The sequence below is a fragment of the Mauremys mutica genome, chromosome 24 (assembly GCF_020497125.1).
Source record: "Mauremys mutica isolate MM-2020 ecotype Southern chromosome 24, ASM2049712v1, whole genome shotgun sequence".
Lineage (NCBI taxonomy): Eukaryota > Metazoa > Chordata > Testudines > Geoemydidae > Mauremys > Mauremys mutica.
In genome coordinates this window covers 16,743,943-16,754,558 of record NC_059095.1, presented here as the reverse complement: position 1 = coordinate 16,754,558, position 10,616 = coordinate 16,743,943, and positions in this window count along the sequence as shown.

The following is a 10,616-nucleotide window of genomic DNA, read 5'->3' as shown; positions in this document are numbered from 1 at the left end:
ACAATAATTCAAAAATACAAATACAAAAAACTTGGAGTGAAATCAATCCGTCCTGATCTTTCGTGTGTGGGAGTGTGGGCCTCGGGGACCAGACTGAGACCCTCATGAGCTAGTAACACCCAGGAAGCCAGTAAAATAATTCCAGTTCTCTTAGCATCCAGGCCTCCCTAATCCAAGGAACACCTGAGGGCTGCGGGAGACAGAGGGGGGCTGAGACTGTCTAACTCATGACTGAAAATACAGAGAGGTGTTATTGGCTTTGGTTGGGGGACAAGTAACAAATCTGTTGGGATTCTTACCCCAAACAACAATCGCCCATTGTCCTTTAGAGCACGAGGGCCCTAACACGCCTGACTTGCTCAAATCTCTCTCCTGCTAGGACTGAGGAATTTCCTCCATCCCCCATGATACCGAGGGAAAGAGAAAAGAAGTGACCTCTCTTTGGTCACACAGCAAGGTCATGCCAGAGCTAGAAAGAGAAGCATAAGAAACAAGTTGTATCAAAATGTTTTGCATTTCAAACTAACTGATTTCTTAAACAAAGGCAATTTGATGTGTGGTTAGTGAACTGAAATGATACAACCGTGGGGTCGGGACAGGACCGGGGCTGGGACCGGGACTGGGACCGGCACCGACACCGCCGCCACAGGGCCTGAGCTGCAATCACAGGGCTGGAGCCGCAACCACGGGGCCGGGCCTGGACTGGCACTGGTGCCACAGCGCCAGAGCCACAACCGCGGGACCAGTGCCGTCACCACAACCGCGGGCCCGGCACCAGCACTGCAACCGCAGGACTGGGCCGGCACTGGCGCCAAAGCTGCAGCCGCGGGCCCGGGCCCGGGCCCGGGCCGGGAACAGCTCCGGCACTGGTGCCGCGGAGCCACAACTGTGGCCCCGGGCTGGCACAGGCGTGGTGGAGCCGGAGCCGTGGGGCCAGGCCGGGACCAGCACCGGCGCCGCGGGGGCTGGGCCAGAGGCACGGGGGGCCGGGACCAGCACTAGCATTGCGGGGGCCAGGCTGGAGCCATGGGGCCAAAGCTGGGGACCCTCAGCTGGGGCCGGGACAGGACGGGGCTAAGGCCGCTTGGCCAGGACCAGGAGCTGGGCTGGAGGGAGCCGCTGAGCTGGCCGCACCTCCCCTCCCCCCGCACCCCAGCTTAACTTCCTGCCTGCTGCTTGTTTCAGGCTTCCCGCCAACATCTGATTCGCGGGAAGCAGAGGACGGGGAGGAGAAGGGGGAGCAGAGCATTGAGGAAAGGAGGGGGAAGTGAGCTGGGGCCGGGGCGGAGTGCAGGAGCTTTTGTTAAATAAAGCCCTTATAGAACTGGATGTCCCAGAACAACCGGTTCTAAAAGGCCTTCTAAATTTAACAAGCGGCTCCTGCGAACCGGTGCGAACTGGCTCCAGCTCACTACCATTAGGCAATGATTTCCAACAGGTCAGTGGTTTGACTTCCTCTGACACCTGGCAGCAAACATGGACTTCTTCATATATGTATTTATTTAAATTACTTTAATAGGCTGGAGCAGCTGCAGGGATTAGGAAGCTTCTCCCCAGCTCCCCAGCCTAGGTCCCCGGTGCTGCAGCATCTTGCCCTGGCCAAAAGCCTGACAGGATCAGTTTATTCCCCAGTCTGCTCCTCCCTCCAAGTGGAGAGGATCATGCACCAGTCTCTGGTCCTGAGCAGGTGCCCCAAGCACATCTAGCAAAACACAGAGTTTTAGGGGGAAATAGAACACACATTGATTAACTACGCAAAGATAGGCTTGAAGGGATTGTAAGCAATGAGCGCACAGCTCAACGCAGGTTACCCAAGAACTGAACCAAAAGAACCCTCTGCTTTGGCCTCAGCGGCAGATCTGGGGCAGTGAGAGCTGAAGCTCCAGACTCACTTTCCTGCTCAGCCCCAGCTCTTTCCCCCAGGTCTCTCCCCTTGCCGGCAGGCTCCGGCTCAGCGGCCGACTCCAGCCACCGCAAAGAGTCCGAACCCTCCCTGCCGCCCAGAGCTGGGCACAAAGGGGGCTAATGCAGATCTCTCCCCCATACAGACCCGGCTGGGGCAGCAGCAGCAGCAGCCCAGGCACCCACCGGCCCCCCAGCAGCCCCCACACTCCAAATGCCCTGTACCGCACACACCCGCCGGCCTCACAGCTCCTCCCCACCCTCCCATGGGCTCATGGGCTCATAGACTCATAGACTCGAAGGCCAGAAGGGACCATAATGATCATCTAGTCCCACCTCCTTCACAATGCAGGCCACACAATCTCACCCATCCACTTCTAGATCAAACCCCTAAGCTATGTCTGACTTACTGAACTCCTCAAATTGTGCTTTGAAGACCTCAAGCTGCAGAGAATCCTCCAGCAAGTGACCAGTGCCCCATGCTGCAGAGGAAGGCGAGAAACCTCCAGGGCCTCTGCCAATCTGCCCTGGAGGAAAATTCCTTCCCGACCCCAAAGATGCTGATCACTTAAACCCTGAGCATGTGGGCAAGACTCACCAGCCAGCACCCACGAGAGAATTCTCTGCAGGAACTCACATCCCAACCCATCTAACATCCCAGCCAGACCACTGGGCATACTTACCTGCTGATCATCAAAGATCAATTGCCAGATTAATTGCCAAAATTAGCCTATCCCATCATACCATCCCCTCCATAAACGTATTAGGCTTAGTCTTGAAGCCAGATATGTCTTTTGTCCCCACTACTCCCCTTGGAAGGCAAGTCTAAACTCCCTAGTGTCCACTTGATAGCCACTGGTTCTTCTTCTTCTGCACGGCATCGCTCGTAGAGAACAAGGACCTGCAAATCTACAGTCGTAGTCTATCTTTGTTTCAAGAATGAAAACAAACTAGCGCCTCAGAGGACCGGAACGGATTTCAGCTGATGGACAGCTTTGCTCAGTGTTTGTACATTTTAACAGGAAAATGTTGAATGATGAAATTCATTTCACGTCCCCGTTCAGCGGAACTCCTGAACATACAGGAGATGGATATGAAAATATAGATCAATTAAAAAAGAGGACATGTAAGAGAGCAGCTGGACTTGAACCAGAAACCTCTTGATCCTCCATCAAATGCACCACCACTGAGTTCCCTGAGGCAGCTGAGTGTTGGAGCCAGGGATCTTGAAGAGTATGAAGGGGACACTTATTTCAAAGAGCTTCTCTTCCATTCCCAGACATGGGTGGTTTTAAAAATGGAGTTTCATTACATTTTCTATGTGCATGTAAACACCACAGCTTGCACAATCCCCACAACTGCTCAGTCTCACCAGAGCACAATAACTTTGGAGGCCCCACGCCCAGCTCTGCGGCCTTTAACCTCTTCAGCAGTTCTCCAATGCCTTAAAGCCACAGGGCGCAGCATGTCATTTGACCCCATTAATCCTAAATCAATTTGGATGAAAAATCTTTGCAAAAATAGTTCGTTTTCCAAACCAAAAGCATCTCCCGTTTGTGGCGTCCCCTTAAACTGTCTCTTCGCACACAAAGAGGAGACACTTTAATTTAGAAACGAGATAAGATGCTTCAGTCAGGTTAAGCAGTTGCTCCCCTTCATGATTGAAAGATCATAAAATGCCAGTCAAATTGACTCTTTCAGCCCTTACACAGCAGACCCCACTGAGGGCAACTAACCGGGGCTGGGTGGGGCAGGTCACCTTCTCAAACCTTCCCATACCCAGGGGAACGGGAAAGTGCCAGGCTGCAGCGCCACCTAGCGGCCACAGGACAAATCGCCGGCTGCTGCACCTGTGGGCACTGGTGGTTCAGTTAAGATCGAAAGCTGCCTAATGCAAGGTTGGCAAAACGGGGGTCTGCTGCACTACATCATCATCTGCAATGACTCAACCCGATAGGACACCTCCTGTGCTACGCTGCTACTAGTGACCCTCTCAAACAGGTCCCCACAGCTCCCCAGCCTCCCACCACCAGGAGGCAGCTAGGAGAGGCTTGTTACATTGCTCTACAGCCAAAATGCTTCTGAAATAAATGGAGTCCAACTTTACTAATTCTGGGTCACTCAGAATGAAAATGATGCTTAAAATTCTTGATTGGCTCTAGTTTTCAAGATATGCTATTGGGTCAGTATTTATGACCCTTGACTTGGGAATGGCGGAGAAGTGAGTTATAAAGGGACGGGATCTCAATTTAACCAGTAATGACTAAAATCCATCTTTGACTGGATCTATGAATAAATCTATGAATGGGTTTGGACAGTACTTGCTTTTTAGGCAAAACAATGAAGGATGCAATCTGAAGCTGGTATTGCCTCATACATGATATGAATTGCATCATGTTATTCCTAGAAGTCATGGATGATGCAATCATAATGAAGCTGAACCAATTGCCCTATATCAGCTCTAGAAATCATACAGTGTCGTGCTCTCTTATTTGTCAGTGTTTGATTTTGCAAAGGGACCCATTTCTCTTTAGCCAAAGTGAGCAGAGATGCCTCATACTTGTGTGAACAGTGCAGATAACTTCTGCTATGTTTGTGGTGAAGTGACTTTTGCATCACAAAAGTGCAGTAGAACCACAAAGTACTGCTGTTTTCTCTGCGAATGGGATAGTCGTGCAACAGATTCCCACTACATCAAGAAAGGTTGGCCACTCCGACAGTCATTGGAGCCTGGGAGGGAAAGTGTTCAGCATCCACCACTTGTTGAATCAAAGAAGATTTTGTTACCACCCTTACACATCAAGCTGGGGCTGATGAAGAACTTTGTCAAGGCCATTGACAAAACACAAGCAGCTCCGTGGAAAATTCCCAAGGTTAAGTGAAGCTAAGATAAAGGAAGGTGTCTTTATTGGTCCTCAGATTCATGAACTTCTTTGAGATGATGCATTTGACCATGCACTGCGTGGCAAGGAAAAGACGGCATGGAAAGCATTCCACTTAGTGGCAATACATTTTCTCGGAAACAACAAGGCAGACAACTACAGGTTGTTGGTGGAACACCTCCACAAGGCTTACAAAAGCCTTGGTTGCAACATGTCACTAAAGAGACATTTTTTGCACTCTCATCTAGATTTTTTTTCCACCCAACTGCGGAGCAGTGAGCGACGAGCACGGCGAGCGATTTCACCAGGACATTGCAACAATGGAGAACCGCTATCAGGGCAAATGGAGCCCATCAATGCTGGCAGACTATTGCTGGACAGTGACAAGAGATGCTCCATTTAATGAATACAAGAGACAAGCCAAGAAGCGCCGAGTAGACACTGAATAGGACTAAACTATGTACAGAATAGTTTTTTGCCTTTTGTTTCATAATACATTTAAGCTAGATAACCCTTTTGCTGATTTTTAAATTGTTACATAAACAGGAGAGGTGAAATATTATCATGTAAAGCAACCATAAACACACAAAAAGACCTAGGTTTAAAATTGATGATTACAACTCTGCTATCTATACAATATACATAGACATAAAATGTAAAAAACTTAAATATCTTAGAAACAGAAGCCAATCAGTTGTTTTAATTGTTATATTGGAATTGAGCAAATCAAAATAAATTCTAAATCGCACATTTGATCTCTGAAGCAGACGACTTCTGAAAAATTGTAGCCCAGTGTAAGCCAAGCAACCCCCTCCCTTGCTTTGTGCTGGGTGCCCAGATGTGGGCTTGTGTGTGTTGGAGGGGGGGGGGTGTTGTGAGCACACTCCAGTCAGGGAAGGGGTGGAGTTGGCCAAAGGGGAAGGTTGAATCTTTAGCAAAGAATTCCTTTCTCCTTTGTGTTAGCTAAGCGTTGCTGTTAAATGTCAGTAGACGAATGCAGCATTTGAAACAATCTGACTCTAACCCCACTGCCATCTCTGTTGCTGTAGTTCTCACACCCTCTCCTCTTGTCATGTCACCACAAAACATGGTGTCTTATTCCCATAGCGTCCTGTAGGTTAGACAGGACTTAAGTTTATAAGGGAAAAACTGAAGCATAACATCCCAAACCCCTCATTCCCAGCCCCAACCCAGAGCCCGCATCCCTAGCCGGAGCCCTCACACCCCTGCACCCCAACCCTTTACTCCAGCTCTCAGCCTCTCATCCCCAACCCCACCGCACACACTGCACCCCCAGACAGAGCCCTTTCACCCCACCTTCTGCCCTACCTCAGACCCCTCCACACTCCTAACACTTCAGCCTCACCCTGCCACACACCATCCATCTGCAGAATGAAGTTTGGAATGAGCACCAATAGACAGGTGAGGTGTCACACCTCACCTCTGTATTGGTGCACTCAGCAAAATTCATTCCGCACACGGACATAGCAAATTAGAGGAAACACTGCCCCTGACTTTCAACCTCTCTCTCAGATCTTGAATTTCATACATTGACTCATCAGAAGAAAGTGCTCTCAAGTGAGCTACAGACCAACAGTGGTTCATAGTAATTATTCAGCAAGTATTTTAGAAGACCTAGAACATTAGAGGAAATCATCACCTGCTAAGAGACAATTAATGGAGAGAAGCAGCAAGATTAATCCCGTACATTGGATTGGTTGTGACTTCTTTGCCTGATTTGAAAAAAGACCAAAAGGACCTGAGTCTCCTCGCTCACGATAGCCCCCTGCTCGGCCAATCACCACTGAGACTCTAAGGGGCGGGAGGCTGAGGGGTCTCACCAGATGTCCCAAAGGACAGCCCAGGTCACCATCACAGGGGATCACTCTCAGATCCAGCCCCACCTCTTGGTGAGGACCTCTGCAATGAGAGCAATACCCCTCCCCTGCCGCACTCCACACACATCCCTCCTCGGTAGAGGGAGGGAAGCTGGGAAAAGGGAAAAAAGAAGCAAGAGAAGAGGGGAAAGGAGGGAGGAAAGAGGAAAAGAGAAACGAAAAAGGACAAACCCCAATGTCCCCAGGGATTCCAACCATCAAAACCTAGGGAGGAAATCAAATTCTGCCACCTGAAGCCAGTGTTTCCTGGGCCTAGAATGCTGCCTGCGCCAGGTGGATCAGACTGAACAGGTTCCAAACCTCTCTGAGCCTCTTACCTTCTCAAAGGGAAGTTTCTTTTCAGCACAATCCATGGTAGGAAAGGAGAAAACTCCACAGTCTTTCCTCCTCATGCTCACATCCATGAATCTGAATTCTCTCTCAGCCCTCGAGGAGAGACCTCCCGAAGGAGACTTGCGGCAGCAAAGCCGGGGGCTCTCAGAGACAGACCTGGCCCTGCACCTCTGTCCTGCCCGGCTGATGTCGGGGTCTCTCTCTCTCTGAGGTCACCCCCTCCCCACCACCTTTGCCCAATAGGCCGCGGTCCTGCAAAAGGCCTATGTGATGTCACTGCCACACCCACCCCTCCCCTCAAAGCTGATGTCCTGCCCCTGGCCAGACTCGTTGGGTCTTTGAGTTGTTTCCCCTGGATCTGGGGTTGCCAACTTTCTGACCCAACAAAACTGAACACCCTCATCCCGCCCCTTCGCCGAGGTCCCGGCCCGCTCAATCCATCTCCCTCCGTCGCTCCCTCTCCCCCACACTCACTCACTCGCTCCTTTTCATCGGGCTGAGGAGGGCTGGGGAGGGTCCCTTTTCAACTGGGTGTTGTCGGGACAGACCTGGGAAGGAGGCTGCCTGCCAAACACCTTTAAGAGGAGCCGTCCCTCCCTGTCAGAAAATCATCTCCCTCCTTCACTTCAGTGATGGCTTCAATTGTTCCTTATCCCGGCAGAGCCGGAGGATTGAAAGCAGCAACATCAAACCCCTGTGCAGCTAGCAGGAATGGACACACACACTCCCTTGTATCTCAACAGATATTTAGTTTTACTCTTGGTAAACTACAAGGCTAAAGGGACGGGCAGTGGCACCACATCTAAGGAATGAAACACAACACAATCATCATCCTTATGCCCATCGGTGCCTCTTGATTCTTCCTTTGTCTCTCTCTGACCACCGTCGCCCTCTGTCGGTTCACTGAGAGTGCCACACTCACTGCTTCCGACACACAAAGACTCACACACACATCTTGCATGCAAAACCTCACCAAGGAGTCAGATGCACCTGCTGGTTCCCTGCACCCCTGTTCTACAGAATCCAATCCCAGGGAAAGCTTGTCGGGCCCACAGCTGGTGGGGAGTCCTGGGCTGGAGGATTTAACCTACAGTGACGGCACTCGCAGGAAAGATGCTGAACGAGTGCAAGTTAAACATTGGGAGCTCCGCTTCCAGTCCCCTTACAGCTCAGTCCATCTCTCCAGGAAAGGGGCACATCTGAATTCGCAGCTGACTCAGTCTAGCTGCGTAGTTCTTGTTTACACCCAGTCAGCTCTGAGGCCTGTTTCGCACCCTGGGTTTGAGGAGACCGTCAGAACCGACTCTCTGCAATAGCAAAAGGAGGAGGCCGTGTTATTGCTCCTGCCCCAGCACAGACAGACAACGAGGGAAATGGTCTGTGTTGGAGGGTGGGGCTCCCTGCCCTTGGCTAAAGACCAGCACCTCCCTTTTCCCTTTGTCACTCGTGAAGCTTTTCTTTCAGCAGCGAGCCCTAGAGCTCAGTTGCTGGAGCGCTGTGTTTGTCACTGACGCTCGGGGAGCTCCAACATCACTGGGCTCTTCTACCAGCAAGTCCAACGAAAGGACTGATTTCCTCATGTAGCCTGCTCCGGGACCGTCAAAAGGATCTTGTCCCATTCTTCTTCATGGAAGGCCATCTTGTAGCCTGCAACAACATCCATGGTGTGATGGCAGCCCTCAACATCGTTCACAGTCCACATGAGTGGAGACTGTTCGTTGGTTCATCGAAGACGAGTCTTAAAGATGTTTTACTGCATAATGGCAGTGTTTTGCCATCAATTCCACTTGGTCATGCAGTCCATATGAAGGAAACCTATGACAACATGAAACAACAACATGAAACCTCTCTGAGGCTCTTCTCTGCTCCACAGGGGCGTCTGTCTTCTCACTCAATTAGCAGTGGGAAAGGGGAAAACCCCAAGGAGGCTCCTCCTCGCGCTCACAGGCGTGACCCTGTATTCTCTCTCACTCCTCAAGGGGAGACCTTGAGAAGGAGACTCCCTGCAGCAAAGCCATTTCCCCCACCCTGCAGCCTCTTTACCTGCCCCTGCTCATAGACTCTCTGTGAGGTCACCGCTTCCCAACCTCCTTTGACCAATCAGTCCAGCTCCTGTAAAAGGCTAGTGTGATGTCACCGCCCTGGACAGCCCCTTTGCATCTTTGAGCTGCTCCTGCTGTGTCACCCCCACACCCCCACTCACTCAGTGTTACTTCTGGACACGAAGCAGGCGACACATGAAAACATCAGAGGCTGCTCAATGGGCCATACTTAGTTTTGCAGAGATTTGTAGACGTTAAGGCAAGAAGAGACCTTTGGATCATAGAATCATAGGACTGGAAGGACCCCAAGAGGTCATCGAGTCCAGTCGCCTGCACTCAAGGCAAGACTAAGTATTATATAGATAATCTCTGACAGGGCTTTGTCTAACCTGCTCTTAAAAATCTCCAATGATGGAGATTCCACAACCTCCCTAGGCAATGTATTCCAGTGCTTAACCACCCTGACTCTTAGGAAGTTTTTCCTAATGTCCAAACTAAATCTCCCTTGCTGCATTTTAAGCCCGTTACTTCTTGTCCTATCATCAAAGGTTAAAGAGAAAATGTTTTCTCCCTCCTCCTTGTAACAACCTTTTAGGTACTTGAAAACTGTTATCATGTCCCCTCTCAGTCTTCTCTTCTCCAGACTAAACAAACCCAATTCTTTCAATCTTCCCTCATAGGCCATGTTTTCTAGACTTTAATCACATTTGTTGCTCTTCTCTGGACTTTCTCCAATTTGTCCGCATCTTTCCAGAAATGTGGTGCTCAGAACTGTACACAATAATCCAGTTGAGGCCTAATGAGTGTGGAGTAGAGTGGAAGAATGACTTCTCGTGCCTTGCTCACAACACACCTGTCAATGCATCCCAGAATCATGTTTGCTTTTTTTGCAACAGCATCACACTGTTGACTCTTATTTAGCTTGTGGTCCACTATGACCCTTGGATCCTTTTCCGCAGTGCTCCTTCTTGGGCAGTCATTTCCCATTCTGTATGTGTGCAACCGATTGTTCCTTTCTATGTGGAGCACTTTGCATTTGTCCTTATTGAATTTCATCCTATTTACCTCAGACCATTTCTCCAGTTTGTCCAGATCATTTTGAAAATTCATCCTATTCTTCAAAGCACTGGCAACCCCTCGCAGCTTCGTGTCATCTGAAAACTTTGTAATGGTACTCTCTATGCCATGATCTAAATCACTGATGAAGATATTGAACAAAACCGGACCCAGAGCTGAGCACGGTGGGACCCCACTCGTTATGCCCTTCCAGCCTGACTGCGAACCACTGATAACTACTTTCTGGGAACAGTTTTCCAACCAGCTATGCACCCACCTTATAGTAGCTCCATCTAGGTTGTATTTCCCTAGTTTGTTAATGAGAAGGCCATGGGAGACTGCATCGAAAGCCTTCCTAAAGTCTAGATATAGCATATCTGCCGCTTCCCCCCATCCACAAGGTTTGTTACCCAGTCAAAGAAAGCTATTGGGCTGGTTTGACACGATTTGTCCTTGATAAATCCATGCTGGCTATTGCTTATCACCTTATAGATTCATAGATT